Genomic DNA, 19,057 nt, shown 5'->3' with positions numbered 1-19,057 from the left:
TAATTGGTTGCTGGGCTTCTGAAGAGGAAGTAAGACACCTTCCTCATGGTAAACTCTTCAACCATGTCAAGTTGGCAGGGCTCCTTGGCTTGCTGGTTGCAGTCCAAACCTCCTCTCATACTTAGAAGTCCGTGCTATTCATGGTTCCTGCATTCTTACAATACTTCATGTATCACCTGTCATTCCCAAAGTTGTTTCAGTTGTCCCCACTTGGTCTCAATTAGTTTCCTTGTTAAGCTCTAATCACAGTATATGATCTTTACTAACTACATTACTAACTTAACCCCTTAATTAATTTAAGCTCTTAATTAAAATATATATAGTATTCACTATCTTAGGCGCATTCCTAGGTCAACCCCATGACTCAATTAGAAATTCAGACCTAGGCATCTAGGCACCACCTTTGGGAGCTGGCAGGAAGGAATCCCAATTCAATCCCAACTAGAAGAGACTCTCATTTTAACCCCTCTCCTGCATCATTTAGTTCTATTTTTTCCAATTAAACTTTTTAATTTTGGGGCGGTGTTAATGAGATCCTTTCTTGAACACCTGCAGTTTTCTCAGGGATCTGTTCTATCCTTTAAAGGTTCCCCTTGTGAGCCATTATCCTCAGAGCTGCACATGAATGAGATCCCCTGCACTTAGAGAATCCTTCCTGCTCCCTTGAGTGCTATTGGCCCAATTTCTGACTTAAAAACCAAACAAAAATAAAACAAATGAACACCTAAGCCCAAACACTGCAGAATCTCCTGTCACTCATACAGTAGGCAAGCACCTCCATTTTCCTCATGGATCACATAATCAGGGGTTGTAAGTCATGTGGGCACTTCCAAAGTTAGGAGCCATTTGTTGGTCACACCACCATTCATAACACTCAACATTCCTGGGCCTTCTTTCATTTATACACTTTAAAATATATAAGCACTTAAATCCCAGCCTCCTGATTCCCCAGTGTTGCCTTCAGAACAGACAACAAACGGGTTGTCCAGAAGCCTGGGTGTATGAGAAAACCACATTAATAAATATGAAAAGTTGGAGGTAGGAGAAAAGAAAAGGAAAACAAAAAAAAACAAACAAAAAGAATGCTGACTTTTCTTTTGCTGGAGTGTTAAAAGTGTTGGCTTTTAAACAAGGCTACTGAGCAACACCTAAAGGTCTCTTCCCTACCTCTCTCCAAAAGAGATTTCAGCTTTGCACTTGCAGCAAGTATTTTTCATTCTGGTCATTCTGCCTTTATTGATGAAAAAAGTACACTCAACTATCAAAAACTTACTACTTGAAATATATTACTTGTGTCACCAGAGACATGGTTCAGAGCTGTCTCTTATCTCCTGGTTTCATTGCTTTCTGAATGCATGTTTAAGCCTCTGTCCAAGTCAGACTACTGACACTGGTGTTATCTGTACTTTCTGAAGAGTTGTTATCTGTCCAGACTGCATTGATTAAGGGATGTCTGGACTTGAACATGATTACATTAAGGCAGATAATGGTCTTAATGAGGAACAGATTTTATTGCTCTGGACATTTGTTTCTCTTTCCTATCTCCTTACTTACAAGGCAAGATGTGCATTCCATTTATTTTTTACTGAAAAATAACAACTTGATTTTGTAACCGAAATATGGTTTAAAGCCATAGAAAAGATTTAAATGGCTAAAAAGATATTTACTAAAACTAGATTATTAAGTCTACTTTTGAAGTAACACATAATTAGAAGGATATAGTTGACAGATTCGTTTTCTGCCTCTTCAAAAAGCAAACAAAGAGATGGAAAGTACATGAAGAAATTAAGTAAATATGAACACTACTGAAATACTGATCTTTTAGTTGAAACAGTTTAGGAGCCTATAGCACTCATATCTAAGGAGTACACAAAATCACTGGTTTTAGAACATTATCTGAAAAATTACCACTTAACAACCTATTTCTCTTTAATTTAACATTATGCACATTACCTTTTTCTAAGCATCATATGCATATGAGATTTTTACATGCAGAGATGGAAAAAAATGCATCTCAAATTTTAAAATGTAGGAACTTGTTCATTCGCCATGCAGAGTAGTCATGGAGGAAAGGGATGAGCCATGTAATTGCTTCTCAAGCAATATGTGCTAAATAATACAGACTAAATCCCAAACCAATAGTGGATCAAACATATAAGCCCAGGGCTTTTAAGCTCCCACTTGTTCCATATTTAGGAACAGCTGTGCATGTGCATACAAAGTATTTTTCCCAAAAATATGTGCTGATCAAGTTCCTAATTACAGGACATTAACAAATACTCTTATAAAACTTTATCTTTGCATAAAGTAAAAAACTATAGTATTTCGACTTTATTGTCCATAAACAAAAAAAACCCAAAACATACTTTTGTTTTCAGGCCAAGAGAACTGTTTCTTCATTGACAAGAGACTGACAATATAATGTATTTGCAAATTAATGTAACAATGTCCAGAGATAAAGTACACCAAATTGCGGAAGAAAAATTGTCTTCTGGTTTGAACTTTAAAGGTGTTGTACAATCTTTATCACAGCCAAATATTCCAAATAAATAGTTTTAACGAAATAAATAGTTCTTAAGTTGCCTAAGAAACTATCAGGCTTCTCAGCTGCTGGTCATATGCAGCTATTTTCATACAACTTGAAGTTCCACATGTTGACACTTCTGTTGAAGAAAAAAAGTAGCACTCTAAGATCATATGAAAGGAATTTTAGTTTGAAAATATTCTTTTAAAGATTCTTGAGAACTTTTCTGCTTCTTGTTTGGAGACCAAGATCATAAATGATGTAGACTATTTTCTACAGCTCCAGTTGCAGACATCCTTGCTCAATTTCTGTTGAATATAATTATTGCACATTTTGAAAAGATGACATCAAGGTTAGGTGGCGTTAATCTCATATATTACATGCCAAGCCACTGCACAGATATCCTGACTTGCAAGTAGAGAGCTAGTGTCTGATACTTGGAACAACTTCTCTATTAAAAATTGCCTTCTATATCAAAATTAAAAAGCACTCTTTTTGACAGTCAAATGTTTGTTTTCTTGAAACTTATTAAAGCTAATAAATGTGCAAACTTTTTGCCATTTAAGGCAGGGGAATACTGTTAAGCTTATGGACTGGCTTGAACTTCTCCTGCACACACTGGTGGTCTGACACAGCTGAGGACCAGTCCCACCACCCTCTCAGTCACCACAGTGGGATGCCGAGGGCTTTGCCAGCACAAGATCCACTAACCTGTGTGATTCTGGAGACCATGGAGACCATGGAGAAGAAACAAAAAGGAAACTGCAAACATGTAATTAACGTTTCTGATTAAGCACTGAAAATTATCCTGCAGAAAGCTGTACTATAGTCATGTCACTATTTTAATCAGTTTTCATAAAATCTTGATTTCTAAGCTTTTCTGTTAGAGCAGGAAAGCCTGTCCAGAACAGTGCACATAAGAATTTGCTATATAGCACTACAAGGCTTGATTTAGTTGTGGTTTTTTTTTGTTTTTTTTTTTTTTTTGCAAGCCTTATAATTTGTGAGACTTCACAAATATACCCAGAATTGGTGACTTGATTACTTAAACATCCCTTTTCTCTCCTTCCCAAGTTGAGAGCCACAACTTCACCCCCTGCAGCTCAAGAAGAGAGCTCAGTGCATGCAAAATAAGCTTTTTTGTCTGCAGAACTCTGGACAAATCATGCCACAGAAATCTAAGATCTTCTGTAGATAGCAAGTGATTGTTCTCTTGTCAGGCAATGCTCCTTCTGACCAGCTCTCAGCACACCAGAACTAACCAGCTTCAAGTTACACTATTAAAATTAAGGCACTCTCCTACCACTTCCAGATTCCATAAAGTGGTATCTCAAGTGCACACTCCACACATCACACAACATTGGAGCATGCTTCTCTGCTTGGACATCTGCTAGAGACATCTTCATCTTGGGAAAAACAGCTTAACTTGCTGATCAAAACAACACAAAGGGAATGGTCTGAGGTTTGTTTTACCCAAGCTGAGGATTACTGTAGGGCAGTCAAATGTCGTTCTACTTCAATGTATTTCAAACACATTCTGAAATTACTACTAACCTGGAATTGTTACATTATGTTTCCAAGATACAGTTGTTTAATTGAACATATTTTCTTGCACCTTACTAGATAATTGCCAAGATGTAAGCTCACATTTCATGTCTGAATTTTTAATAATTAATTAATATCTATTGTTTACAGCTCTACAGTTTGCACTGACCAAACTGGAGAATTTAATGGGGTACATTTTATTCTCTGGCCTCACCCAGGTTCCCTAGTAAATATAAGAACTAGGTAATATAAAGGAAGTTAATTCATACAGGAAGTTTCTGGACCACAATACAATATACCAAACACCAAACCCCCTCCCCTCCACCCCATCCCAGCACTGTTCTGGTTATTGACACGCCTTGTACACCCTCTTTAAGCAGTTCACTTGTGTAAGAAAGTTTAGCCCAGGTTTTGGATCCAGCTCCATCCCAAGCAAAATTACTAAGGGAAGATGTCTTTTAGGATTCCTTAGGACAATTAAATGGGCAACAATTACAGCACCAGCTCCCAGACAATCCCGCTGGGATCAAGAGAAAGTAAAACTGCTTGCAGCAGGGTGCAAGAGCTTGAGCTTCTCAGAGTCAGATTCTCTTATCATGTACCTTCTCCACATTTCTTGATGCATTATTAAAGATCCTTCCACTACAAGCCAGTCCTGCAGTGCAGAACCTGATAATCAGAGTAATTTTCAACAGACATTGGCTCATTCCTTTGAACTATAGTTGCTCATGGCCCTCCAGGGCAGTTTGGAAACCAGCAATTATTTCAGGCATATTTTTAAGGCACGACCCACAAGCAATCAACAAGGAGGATTAAATCCTGCAAGCCTCCGTAGAGATCATCTGTTGTCTCTGTCTGGCAAGCCTGAAGGCAGTGGGGCACAGGACATCCCATGTATCTGAACCATCACATGGTTGCTTATCACTCTGAGCACTCTTCCAGTAATTTCTCTCTGTACATACAAAAAGGCCATTTTTAGAGAAACATGGATCACTGGGATGGAGGTAATCACTGACTTAAACAACCCTGGCTGCACACCTGTAAGCCTTTGTAAGCAGGTGGGTCTGGCAAAAGAAATCTGGTTCATGTCTCACACTCACACCTACAGATCCCTAACATTTCATCCATGAGTTCTCGAGCCTCTTCTCTGTCCAGGAGGGTGACAGATTCCTACATTTGTGTACATTTAGGACAATGCAATTTTTGAAACCAACAAGACCACATTCCTTTACTGAAAAAAAAAGTATGTGAAAAAGACAACTATTTTATCCCATAAAGTGCATAAAAGAACATTTTTTTCTTCCACCAGCTCAAATTCAAGTTTCAAGATGTGACAAATGAAAAATGCACAAACGTTTATTTTAATAAAGTACTTTTCACCAAGAAAAAAGGTCTTCAATCACTGAAATATGGAATGACTGGCAAAAGAGCATGAGTCAGCTTGATGTCGAACTTCAGAAGACCTTTATTTTACATTTTAGCAAGAGTAATTAGAATTGTATAAGTAACTGGACAGTCAACAACAAAAAGGTCACTGTACGAGACTCATCTGAAACTCAGTCTACCCCCACATCTATGAGCTTCTTCCCTCACTTCCAGAGGGAATAAAAGGAATCGTGACAGATGCAAACTATAGAAGTCTCAAATCCTGGCAATATGCCAAAAGCAACAGTACCTGAGCTGTTCAGTTCAGCTTCTGTGTGCAGAGCCTCTGTGAGTAACTACAGAAAAATGTCTGTTTCTATGGAGAAGAAATAATTAACAGGCAGGTCTTGAAAACCCCCCTGGCTTTCTGAGTAGTTCTGTATCCTAGTGTGAAGCAGGGACATGAAGGAAGCAATGCAGTACATGAGTGGGACTGTTCTTGCCTGAACCGGTACAAGAACACAGAGACTCAACACAAAAACCTGATAAACTTGGGAACTGAAAAAAGCACAGCCCTCCAGGAAGTAGCTAACAATACACCCTAAGCTTTGAAAACTGTAAAGAATTACTGGTTTACAGCATTCTTCTGTTTTAAAACAAGTAGGACTGGGGTGCAAATATGACAGTGTGCCTAACAAGAACTCCAGATTCTGGCCTAAAGTCGCACCTTTGGAGTATAGTTATAGCAAGTTACAAGGCAGCTGTACCCTCACGATCCTGATTTGAAAGAAATATGGCATCTTATGCAGATAAGACAATAGGTAAATGCTTCTCATTTGGGGATTGAGAGGTGCAGATGAGCCCGAAAAGGCCAAAGGCAAGGTAAACCCTGAGCTCTGACTAGACTCATCCACTCTTCTGGTGAAAACAACATTAGACATGAGTGTCCTACAGCCTGGCACTGGGGAGCTGCTGGTGGGCTGCTTCAGACCTGAGCCCCCACGCCCAGGGTGCTTTGCCAGCAGCCACTCTGGGTACTGTTTTTCAGTCATTGAGGAGGGAGCAGCCCCTCTGAGGTATTGCAGCCACAGAGGAGACTCTTCCCATCACACTGCCACCCAGCTAATGAGGAGGCAGGAAGGGTGTTCCTCTGGCACACGGATAAATTAAGCGGCCTCACCAAGCAGAAAGATGAGGCACCACCAAGCTGTGGTACGGATCAAGCTCTCCAGTAGTGCTACTACATTTATCTGTGTGGGAGATCCATAAATGCCTTATGAAGTTTATTTTGCAATATTAAAAAATCCTTCAAACAGACATTGAAAACAGATTTTGATTGAGACAGATTTTTAAGGTTCTGGTGGCATTTGTCTTTTTAAGATGGTTTACATTAAATCCAATCTCCATAATTACTCAGATATCTATTTTAAAGTCAGCAGCTAAGCAAAAAAATACCCGAAAAAAACCACCATGTACAAAGAACCAATAACAAAACCCCACAAAAAAATCAACCATCCAACAAAAAAAAGCCCACCACCCCCACCACCAAATTTTTCTTTGTTGCAAATAATGAAGTATAGAGATTCATAATCTTGTCAGGTCTTCCACCATGAGGGAAGCCTAGTTCTGGAGACAGAGTGGTCAGATTCCTTACCTGATCACCACCAGAAGGGCTCTGTTATTAACTTTAAGGATGGTCTAACAGGGAAGAGTACCAGCTGCAGCTTCAGGAGCCAGCTGCATGAGCAAACCAGGGAGACCAAAGTTTGCTGTTCATCATAACTTCCAAGAAACAATGGAGTAGCCTTCCTCAACCAACACTCTGGCTCACGTCCAGCACAGCTGCACTGAACAGAGAGCACAGCCAGCCTCAGTACATCCAAAAGATAGAGCAGGTTATAAATTATGGTGCTTTCCAAGTAAATGTTACAATTTGTTTAATATTTGTCTTGTCCAACAGAGACAGTTGTTGATAGCAGGCAAGTTTAGGCTTTCTCTCCAGTCCTCATGTCATATATGACCAGTGCTGTCACCAGCCTCACCAAGCACCAAATAGCACATAGACCTGAGCTCATGCACAGAGTGCTGCTGTGCACCTAGACAGCAATTCTTGCACCTGGCTCTTTTGACACCCATTGTATCCTGTTGCTATCAGCACAACATTAATGGAATAAGAGACAGATCCCAACTGATATTTTTCCTCCTACAGAGCATTTTTAACAAAGAAATTCAAAGAGACCCTTCCAAAAGAGGCCCTGAAAAGCATCTAAACTCCAAGGGAATGCTTCCACTAACCCTTGATTTATGTTATTTAATCCCTTTCAGGAAGAAGGATAAATTGCAGCAAAGTCACGCTTCAGTTATTTTCAGGGATAATTGTTTAAGATTATTAGAACAGTAAGGTTATAAATATACACCGTATGAAAATAAGCATCAGAAAGAAAGATGAGCAAGTGTTTTCTCTCTAAGGCTTACCAGCTGTTCAAATGCAAAGATCAGTATTTTTTTTCTAAATTCCAAGGGTAGTGCATCTTTGGACACAGCATTTTATTGACAGAGAAAGCTTTGACAAAGACTGCAAAATGAAGACTACATAATTTGCTAACATTTACTGCTTTGCTTATCTCCATCAACTTAATGCTTCAGTATTCAAATTTTCATTTGAAGTGGAAAATTTCAAGTCCTTTTGGTTGAAGGGTAAAGAAAGATGCATTCTTTGCTAAGGAAACAGTGATGCTTATGCAAAACTCCTTTCACAGAATATTCAAATCTTTTCCATGCTTTAAAAAAATGGAAATACATTTTTCACCATTTGGCAATCAGATAGACAGAATGAGTGTCGGACTGCCAAAACATTGTATGGTAAAAAGCCCACCATGGGTCAAAATGTCAGATGGCTTTCCCTTTTATTTCCTATTATTCTCTTTGCAGGGAAGATGCATAAAAGGACATGGTCCACATTTATTCTCTGAACTTCATTCATTCAGTCCAGTAGTAGTTTAAATTCTGCATGGATGAAGTTCACCACCATCATCTTATTTCTTTACTTCCTTTCTCAGGCAGAAAAGCAGTACCTGATAGTAATCCTCCTAGAGGCTCCACATACATGCCTCTTCTTAATGCTCTGGCTGAAGCAGTCCTACTTCTAAAAGCTGTTGGCACTTACAAAATACATTGAAGCAAATGTAAAGCAACTGAAGTGCTGCTGCCTGGATGATATCATTGCTTTTGCCAAGAACCACAGCAAAATAAAAATGTGTAGGTAAGCTGACCAACATTTATTTCTTGCATCTCCAAAGAAATTTTTGACAGCATAAAATATGTACACAATAGTTTTATTTTAAAAGATATATAAAAAAAATATATATATATACGCAAACACAAACTTGTCATGAGGTCACTATTCCTTTCTTTGAAAACCACTGAGATGTGCTGATAGTTAAAACCTAGTGTGGAACAGCAGCACAAACAACTTCTCAGTGAGGACAAGAGAATTTGTGTATCCTCCCAAAATTCTGAAACAGACCTTCAGGAAACAATGCTCAGCCTCAAAACGGAATGTTTACCTCTTCACCCATCCGCTGTTTCCACCTGGAGCACTTCACATCCATGATCTAACAACATCAGCAGCCTCACTAGCCTGCCCTTCCAAAGAGCCCTTCTCAAGCACTAGGCATCGTGCTAGGCTGCGATGCCTAGGACCCAACTCCCTGCTTTAGTGTGCAGTCCAGCTTGCAATTTTAGCGGATCCACAAGTAACTTGTAGAACAAAAATACAACAGCAGAACCACAACTTCAGACTCTGCAGCCATTAAATTTTACAAGAAGCAGTAATAGAGTGGGACATTTTCTCTAGTAGATTATGGACAAATTTAGACATCCATCACTGGAACAATTACAGGAAATGTCTAAAAATTAATTACAACTGTATTCATCAGCATATTTATGCCAACATTATAATCATATGGCATCTAAGCATCTTAGAGAATTTATGACCAGAAGAGAGCATAAGTATCATCTTGTCAGGCTTGCTGAATAATACAAGTCATAAAACTATACAGTAATTTCTACAATAAGCTTGATGCAGCTGAAGTCTCATCTTCCTATTAAAAAACTAACAGTTTAATACTGAGCAAAGAACTGTTAAAAAGATCCTTAAAAACATGTTTTGCCTTAACTGGGAAAATGCTCGCCCTACTATGCACAAATTTCAGCAGTTTCAGCACCCAGCTGAGAGATTATCATGAATGCAGTTCAGAAACTTGACAAAGTTCTGCATCTATATATGCACTTAAAGACTAAGGTTGATGAGCAAAGTGAGCATAACTGTACTGCATAATGAATAACTTGAGAAGCTCAACATACATTTCTTCAGAAGAAACAAGGTCCCTTCCCAAGCTTTAGCACCAAAGGTAAACAACGAAAATTTGTCTTCTCTGTGGCAGCTGAGAAGCATAAAGCAACAACTACAGAAAAGCACAGGAGAGCACAATGTCCCAGTGAGAGTGGAAGATGAAAGGAAAATAAGGATCTGTCAGCTGGTGCAACTTTTAGTGCTGTGCTAAAGTGCCTCTAGAACTTGCCTTGCACACAAGGCACCTGGAGTCTTATGAGAAAATGTATCTCAAAAGAGGCATCCCAAATCGTATGAAAGAACAAAATTCACTACTGCTTTTGGCTAGGAATCCAAAATCAGAACTGAGATTTATATTTGTCACTGTGAAGTGTTACATGCCAACTGAAACATACCTGTTATGTGTCTGGACAGGTTTGCATATTGCCAAGAAAAGCTCTAAGTAGAAAGCACACATCCTTGTTACTGTACTATAAGTAGAGAGCTCATTGGGCTTGTAAGTATCAACATAAATTGTGAAACTTTCCACTAAAGATCATGCTGGATATGATTTACTAAGTTTATTAAATTAGAAATAGAAGAAACGGCCTTAGTTACTGCTCTGAAAAGCAGAATCATTAGCACTTCAGGTGATGACTGCAGTAAGAAAAAGCAGGAACACCTGCTTTTCCTGCTTATGCAGGGGGCCTGAGCTGGATTTTCCCTCTCAAATACCCTCTTCCCAATTCTGCATGTCTCATGCAAGGCAGAACTGTCTGAACCCAAAACAACTGCCCTCTATACCTTGTCCCTTCCTTTCTCTGAGCATGTCAAGACCTCTGGATGGTAAAAAGCACTGCAACTCCTGATTAGCAAGTTGCTTTTTCAGCGGAACAGAAAAATAGTCAACATTTGGGGCTCTTCCACACAATTAGACTTTGGTGAGATAGGGAGCTCGGATTCATAAATTCATGGATGATTTGCAACTTGTTCAGTGACTTCACTGCTTTCAGTTCAAAGTCACTATACCGAGATCATAAATTTCAGCTTCATCTGCTGCCTTTAATGATGCCCTTTGAAGACATCCATACCTGTCTGTACCTGACCATAATTTCTGCAGCATACTAGTTGTAGTACCAACAATTATGCTCTTGGGGATGATTTCATTCTCCTCACTGATTAATATTATAAGGAATTATTTGATCCCATTGAGAATATTCTCAATATGCGGTACTAAAGAATTACTGTTTAAATAAAGAATATCTTCCAAGAATAATTAGTTTTGTCATCAGATAATAGCAAAGCACTGAAATGTAATGACATTTAAAATGTACTGTTCCTCTCCTTCAGGATTTTCTGGAAATGACCTTGTAAGCCAGACTACTTTTTGTGTGGAAACTTGAGTGGTACAAGATGGTAGTTTACATCTACCAGTGTGTGCACTGGCAGCTGCTATTAAAGCACACAGAATCCCTGATTGAGCGAGACCTGGCAGTTGCATTCCATAAGCTCCAAGGTATATTTCATGGGGACAGATTCCCAGCTCACATTTCATTATTTGCACATGACACATGCTGACTACACACTGGATGATTGAAGCAGGCTGAGTCAATGCTGTCAATTTCAGCAGAAGAACTGATGACTTTTGTCCCCTTCAGCTACGATGCACTTAGGGACAAAAAGAAGGCCCTTGTTTTTTTCACAAAGGGGATTGTATCACAAATTGTACAGATATTTAAGGTATTCTACTAAATAGGACAGAGCAGGACTAACTGAGAAAGAAGAGAATTCAAGTCCATGAAATAGTCCTAGACAACAGAAGAAATTAATTCAGGTACTGTAAATGGCATAACAACACCCTTCCTCACATCAGTAAAAGCAGTGATAACACAAAAACAAGCAAACTGACATTACTGCATTGGATGAATATTTCAGTGCCTATCTTGGGAAAAATCCACCTCTATGAAAAGATTTATTTTAAGCCTACACTGTAATATACTGATAAGCTAATCTGACTCAAGTTTTACTGCCCTGGAATAAGAGCAGGTAACACCAGCTCATTAACTACTCCAAGCAGCAGAAGTCTGCAATCGCTGGAAAGAAACCTTGGCAAAGTAGCTCTCCCCGCTTCTGTGGCTCTGCCCATATTACACTACTTCTCATTTCTAGAAGCGCCAAAACTTGAGCTGAATTAGCAGCACTTCAGCATGCAACTTCTAACACACATCCAAACAAACATCCAGTTAAGATCACAAAGAGCAATGTCTGCAGGAAGAGGACTTGAACTGATGCCTAGAGAGGCTGATCTGGAACAGACTAGACAGAGTTAAGAGAATAAAGTAGATATTTATTAAAAGGCCTTAAAAGGATACACCTTGGGCAGTACAAAAGTTTTCCCAGGGCTACACCCAGGATGGACCCAAGATGGTCACAAGATGGACAATGGTCACACTTTTATAAATTTTGGTACATTTACATATTGGGGTTAATTGTCCAGTTACAGCTTCAGGTTAATAAGTTCCATCATCCTGGTTGCTTTCTTCAGTTCACCACTGTTTATGCTTTTTGGGCCTGAGGCTGTAACGGTTGTCCTTGGTTCTCAAGCTGGAAAAGGATTGCTTTGTCTAACTACCCTGTGAAGAGAATTTACTAACATTTAATATGAAGTTCAGAGTTACACACTAAAACAGTACAGAATCTGAAAAATATGAAAGTTAAAACTTAAGGCATCAAATCTTCCTTTGTTCTGCAGAACAAGAGTTTGACTAGGACTGCACAACTGCTCCCCACCCAAACATTTATAGTCAAATAACACAATAAGTTGTTATCCTACAACTGCCACGTGCCTGTTTGATACTGTCCAGTGCCTTCTTAGTACCGACTTATTAACAATTAGCAATTAGCCAGGAATTTGAAAAAAAATTGCTAGCAACCCTAGTGCAGTTTCCAAACTCATTTTGCAGTGCTGGAGCACTAATGTGCTGGGTCGTGCTACTTTTCCTATTAAACATTAACAGGGAAAGCTGTGAGACTGGGCACACTCTAAAAAAATATGGTTGGCTGGTAATGTGGCACACATCATGTAAATATCCCTTCTCCTTGCCTGAAGTGTTGTGCTGATCTTCCTAAGAACACCTGGCCCAATAAAAAGGTAGTAATTTATTACTCTCTGGAGCGCAACAAATCAAACTTCATGTGGCATTAGGAGAACTTGCCCTGACAAAGAATTTTACACTTCCCTTTTGATAGGTCAAGTACACAATCATCATACTGAAAGAACATTTTTTGTTGCCTTTAAAAAAACCCACAATTATAGTAGCTTGTGAAACAAGTAAAATCCACAAGAGCACAGAACAACTTTGATGTAGAAAAAGAGAATTTTTGATCCTTTGGTCTACTATATGAAAATAATTAAATGTGATCTAATCCCTTCCATGACTTTTCAAATGCCATTTGGCCTTTTTTTTCCCCTCAAGCATTTGAGTGAATAGCTAAATTTTAAAACATGAACAAAATCTTACAAAAAGGGTGAGGGAAGAAAGCAACAGGAAAAAAAAGGGAGGAAAAAAGCAGGACACATAAGACCTGGCAGGTATATGATTCAACATGGTTTCAGACAAGATTTTCCATTGTCCCCATAGTCTTGTCTGTAATCCTTTGAGTTTATGAAGCACAGACTTAAAGGAGCCATGCTTTGTGCACTCTTGCACCAGACACCACAGGGATCATTTGACTTCATACTGCAAAACAAGCCATCTTTATCACATCAAATTTGGTTACAGGTGAAGTCTTAATTCTGGAAAAAAGCAGCAGATATTCTCATTAGCCCATAATTTCAGTGTATATTTTGCTTCTCAGCTAGTAAAATCAAGAAAAAAACAAAAACAAAATAACAAACACCCCAAATCTAAAAAGAATATAAAGCATCATCTACTTCCCTAGTTGTCCATCCCCTTTTTACAAAATCATGCTGCTAATAGTAAAGACCTCTACAAAACATAACCTGTATTTTTATCCATGGTAACCAATACTCTCCTGTACAATCATTAAGCCATTGCCGAAGCTGGGAGTGGAACCACTCTACATAAAGACAATAGCAGATAATTTAAATTCCAGGATCAGGACAGATGGATCACCACCCAGGGTTTGGCAGTGACAGCCCTGAGCCACGACTTGCCAGAGAAAGGCATACTCCAGCAGAGCCATCCCCATGTCCAATTCCCCAGCATGCCACACGTAAAGGCCTGCAGCTGGACTGGGGCTGCTCCTGCACACCCATGCTGAGGGCAGTAAGCCCTCCCAGGGTAGGCAGGACAAGGCCACAGGGACATGGTTCGTATGAGAGCCCAAACTTTCACCTTCTCAACACCCCTCCTGAAAGGATGGATGGGTGCAGGAGCCACTGCATGCAGGTTTCCTCTGCATCCTGAAACAAAGTTCCTCTTTCCCTCTCTGGGAAGCTGCAATCACACACACAGGTTCACCTGCTGTACCCGGTCTGTATCAGGGTCTCTGAGGTAAAGGATCTCGTACTGCATTTTATATTCTTTCTGCTGAATTTATATAAAAATAAATTTGTCAAAAGGTACTGTTAAACAGACTAAATAAGAAAAAAAAACTGAATACAGAAAGTAAATTTAAATTCAAAATCTTTACTAGAGTGACTTAATTCATCCAGAGGGTTTATTGAGCACTCAGATCTCCAAAAGGTTTTTACAGCTCAGATAGCCTTTTGTTAAATCAAGTTTTCACTCCATCTAAATCAATTTTAGAGAGAGCCACTACTAAGTATTAAATTTTAAGTAAATCTTTCTTTAAAAACTCAGACTCTCTTGAAGAAAGGTTTTCATCACAGTCTATTATTTAAAATTTTCATAAATTGTAATAAATGCAACTCTAACACAAGTGCCAGGTAAAAAAAAAGTCCATCAACAACTATATTTGCGCTGCAGTTTGAAGTGAAAATACAACCTGCAAAATACTTCTTATATATTGACTTGCTTCCTCTCACTGAAGTTTCAGAAAAGAAAGAAAATACTGTCTCCCTGATATTCCCCCTTTTCTTCTTTACTCAGTGTATGAAAGAACATAAAGGAAAAATCTCAGTATGTCGAGAAAACATTTTTGAAACTTGCACAGAAAAAGTTTATAGGGGTCATCGTCAATTGCTTTAAATCAGTTTTTCCCTTGGTGTTTTCACTGGAAAAAAAAAACAAACAGAGGAAGTAGAATGCAAAATACGGGGACTTGCCAAATTTAGCTGTTTGAACTGCAAGAGTTCAGTAACTACAGTTGAAAAGTGAATAAGTGAACTCCATGGTTCCTTTTTAAATTTCTGGGAACTCACATTGCACTATCCTTGTATATCAAGCAACATGGGGCTCTGGCTTACCACATAAAACAACTGTTCTGTTATACAGGAAGTTCTCGGTATCCTCAGCTACATAACAAGCTGCTCACTATTACCTAAGTTTCTGGAATAAATATTTGCGTTCAGGTTTCCTTTCATGCTCACTTCCCAATGCAAAAGCTAAGCTTTTGTTCTAAGTTCACAGGACAGTTGTTGAGCAAGAGATCAGTGCTTGGTATGACGACATAGCATTTTTGAATCATCTATGTAAAGTGAAGTTAATCCGCTGTTCACTGGGATAACAGCAGCAATCTCCAATCTGTATGAAAAACAAGAGTCTGTGTTTAGGGCTTGCTTGGGGTGGGGGGGGGGGGGGGTTTGTCCTCAGGAAAATTAATTACACATTTGTACACTTGAAAAAAAAAGTCAGCAGGTGAGACATTATGAGGAAGCTGGATGAAAGAATGTCAAATACCAGAATTTAAAAAAAATAAAAATTTTTTGAAAATTACAGTGTCTTCCCCCTCACTTCTGAAAGAGAACATCCATCCATTCCACACAAAAATTCAGATGTCTTCCCAGTTCTGTGTGGATGCCTTTCTAGAGCCACTCCCACTGGGCTCCCAATTGGATAGCTGGGTAAAGCTGAACCACCTTCATGGGATTACAGAATTTTGGAATGCAGAATAAATAACTCCCATGACTAAAACAAACGGCTTTTATGAAGAGGTATGGAATTTAACAAGGCCAGAACAAAGACATGTTTAAGACTTGACATCAAAAACCTTTGATAAGTTGCTTTATTCTGCCAGCAGAGTTTTTCACCTATCATCAGCCTACACCAAAAAGAGGACATTATATTGCCTTTCTCTGAACATACAAAATGCAAAGGGTGTGAATTACGTGAGACATTAATTCTTCTCTATCAATAGAAAACTTCAGAGACAACAGTAAAAACATTTTCAATTCACACACTGAAATGTTGAGTAATATATAGAATGTGAGAGAAAATTATTGTTCTCTGTTCCAAAATAAGAACCAAGAGTTGTGTAAAATTAGCAGGAATAAGCTTATTTCCAGAATATAATGTTCTACTGTGGAAGTGCGTGTAGATGTACAGTGGCTCAAAAAGAAATAGAAAAATCCAGTGGGAAAAGTCCAAAACAGCACATTAGGCTCAGAAAGGTCCTAAGCCCACAACACTGTGTTCAGAGTGTGCACCTAACAATATAATACCTGCCTTTCCCTTCTAGCTGGTCACAACTGCGTATGTCTGACTTAGAGAGGAAATTTTACTTTCATCCTTCAAAAACACATTTCCAGGAATTGAGAGTTTTCCTTAATAAAAAGCAACAAGAATACATGGATCACAGCCAAACTGTTACTTAATAACATTTTGATTAAAGGTCATTGGAAAATAAGCTAAGAGCTAATGAGGGACTCACAGCTAAATCCAGTGTACTGTCCTGCAGCCTGGATTCAGGCCATGCTCTGGGCAGACAAAGAATTACCAGATGGCCTCCTTACATCCACAGATGATAATCAAGCACCATTCTCACACTTCCAGACCTCTCTAAACCTTTTGACACCATTAATCATGTTAATGCCCACTCTAAAAGGTTCACAGGAGTCAGGGGTGACTTTCTAAGACAGGTGTAAGTCCATTAGAGAAATATGCCCCATAGGACCATGCATTAACAAGACACTTAACTGTGTGGGCAAGTTTTACCTAACCAACCTAAGAGAAGCTGGATTCAGGTGAAAAAAAGAAGGCTCTATTAGATAACAGAACATGGAATTCACCTCAGCAATGCATTCTGTTTTCATGACACAAATTCATTGAGAAAAGGAGCTCTTGGACTTAAGGGCTGAAATCAGGTTCTCACATTACAGTAACACTTAAAATCAATATTGATAGTGCTGCTTGCACAAACTGGGAACATCTTCTTGGTGACCAACAACCTGGCTGCAGCTGTGACCTCTGGTATGAAACACTGCCAAGTACAGAGAGCAGAAAGGTCATCTATCCAGGGCATAGTTTTCCTAAAGGTTAGTCCCCAACTGGAACCAAAGACCAATCCTGCCCTTTTCAAAAAGGCTGAAAATACATTTATCTAAAAGGACAGAAAATATTAACTAATAAAACCCAACAAGACAGGAATTAGTTAAAATGATGGTGAAACAACTTAGGCACAACATTTGACACAAATCCCTCCATGTCTCAGCATCCCTGTCTTTGTAACACAGTTTTCAGGCTCATGTTGTAAGCATCTATTATAAGATATTGTAAGGAGAAGGCAAGGTCATGAACAGAGAGGCAAACTTAGACCATTAGCATTATGTTCTTCAAATGCCACAACCCATGAGGGACTTTATATCTACCACAAATTTTATTTTTACCACTTATTATTATCTCATCAACATAAGTACGTAATTTTCCAAGTTCAACCCTATATATACAGAAAGAACTACTATGAATTAACCTAAGAAATTATAGATAGATTGCCTTGTTTTTCTTGTAAATGCCATGACTTAATTTAGATTCTATTTTAATAAAAAAATTACATTCAAAATTAAATTGAATAATTAAAAAATATTTTAAATTAAATTAAATAAAATTTTAAATGTCCCCTTTTACTGGTTGCTCTTGGCATTGACGAGCAATTGAGCACTAAAGAACTTCTGTTTGCCTGTAGATAGCCAGTTTCCTTTTCCCCTGGTTATTACTGACTCCAGACTCACTTGTGCTGACCAATAATTTGCTATTAATTGTGCACTTTGAGTATTCTCTGAGCTCAGCTGTCTCACAGAGATCAAGTTAGGAAGAAAATAATTTTATGAATAAACTGAAAAAGACAGCATAATGAAAGAAAAAAAGCTAGCAATATAGTCCTTACTGCCATTTTCTCTAAAAGGTGAAGGAAAATATCTGGGATTAGGAAGATGATGGCAATGAAGCAAATGTGGTGAGGATAGGAACGGAAAAAGTTCTAAAACTGATTCTCTTCTCAGTGTTCAAGTGATCTGTGTCTACGGTGATAACAAGACACATTAATTTTACAACAATTCTAATTTTTTTAGCTTCTATTTACTTAATATTGCAACCTTCGCAGGAAGCATCCCAATATACCCATGATTGTATAAGATACTACTTTCAGAAAGCACATAGATATCAAAAAACACATACTTATGTATACTCAAGCCTTGCTGGACAGATTCAGTTCAGCCACTTCCACCAGCTCAACACTAATGTGTTAATTAACACAACCCTCATTTGGGTTAAAGATTAGCTAAAGATTTCTGACATTGGCAGAGAAGACACACATTCTCCTGGCTGGCTGAAGGGCTTAAATCTCACAAAAAGAGAACCTCTGCTGACTGTACACACAATTCACTTTTCTGACTCATAGATTTTATCCTTTCATTACAGTCCTATTCACCTGCAACCATTAAAATTTATTTTGCAACCTGTACAACTTTTCCCTCCCAGTAATTCTATGGTCTGCAGGCAAGACAACAAAGCTGTTCTTTAGTCCATAGCAGTTGATTACAAATGTCAAAATACAAGCAACATCCACTAAGACATTTTGCTCTGCAGAAATGTTTCACAATGTCAGTCCAATCCAAGTTCCACTGATGCTATTTTGCAACCAAGTCTCTTTTACTTATTTGCCCTTCAACTTTTTAGTTAAGTGCTATGAAGTGCCTTTTTGGCTTCCTGAAAGGAAGTATAAATTAGGTGCCTCTTATCTGTGGAAATACTGTCTGTGCTACAGCACTTCAGTCCCTCAGGACAGGACCTATTTTTCTTTGATTCATACAATGGTGTTGCCCAGCACATGACAAAATAACCTTGCTTCTGACTACTGTCTCCCAAAAATCTGCTCTTTTGTTGCAAGATTTTCTGCTTTTTGCAGTATGTAGTTAATGCATGCAGCTC

At 38.6% G+C, this 19,057-nt stretch overlaps 1 long non-coding RNA gene across 6 annotated transcripts in view; it reads right to left on the bottom strand.

Moving 5' to 3' along the window:
• Positions 1-19,057, bottom strand: part of LOC135306123 (uncharacterized) — a 168,188-nt gene that overhangs the window by 38,413 nt on the left and 110,718 nt on the right. The gene's annotated exons all lie outside the window — the stretch shown is intronic.

The sequence above is a fragment of the Passer domesticus genome, chromosome 8 (genome assembly GCF_036417665.1).
Source record: "Passer domesticus isolate bPasDom1 chromosome 8, bPasDom1.hap1, whole genome shotgun sequence".
NCBI classification, from domain to species: domain Eukaryota; kingdom Metazoa; phylum Chordata; class Aves; order Passeriformes; family Passeridae; genus Passer; species Passer domesticus.
Note: the sequence above shows the minus strand (reverse complement) of the source record. Positions and strands in the feature narration are given on the sequence as shown.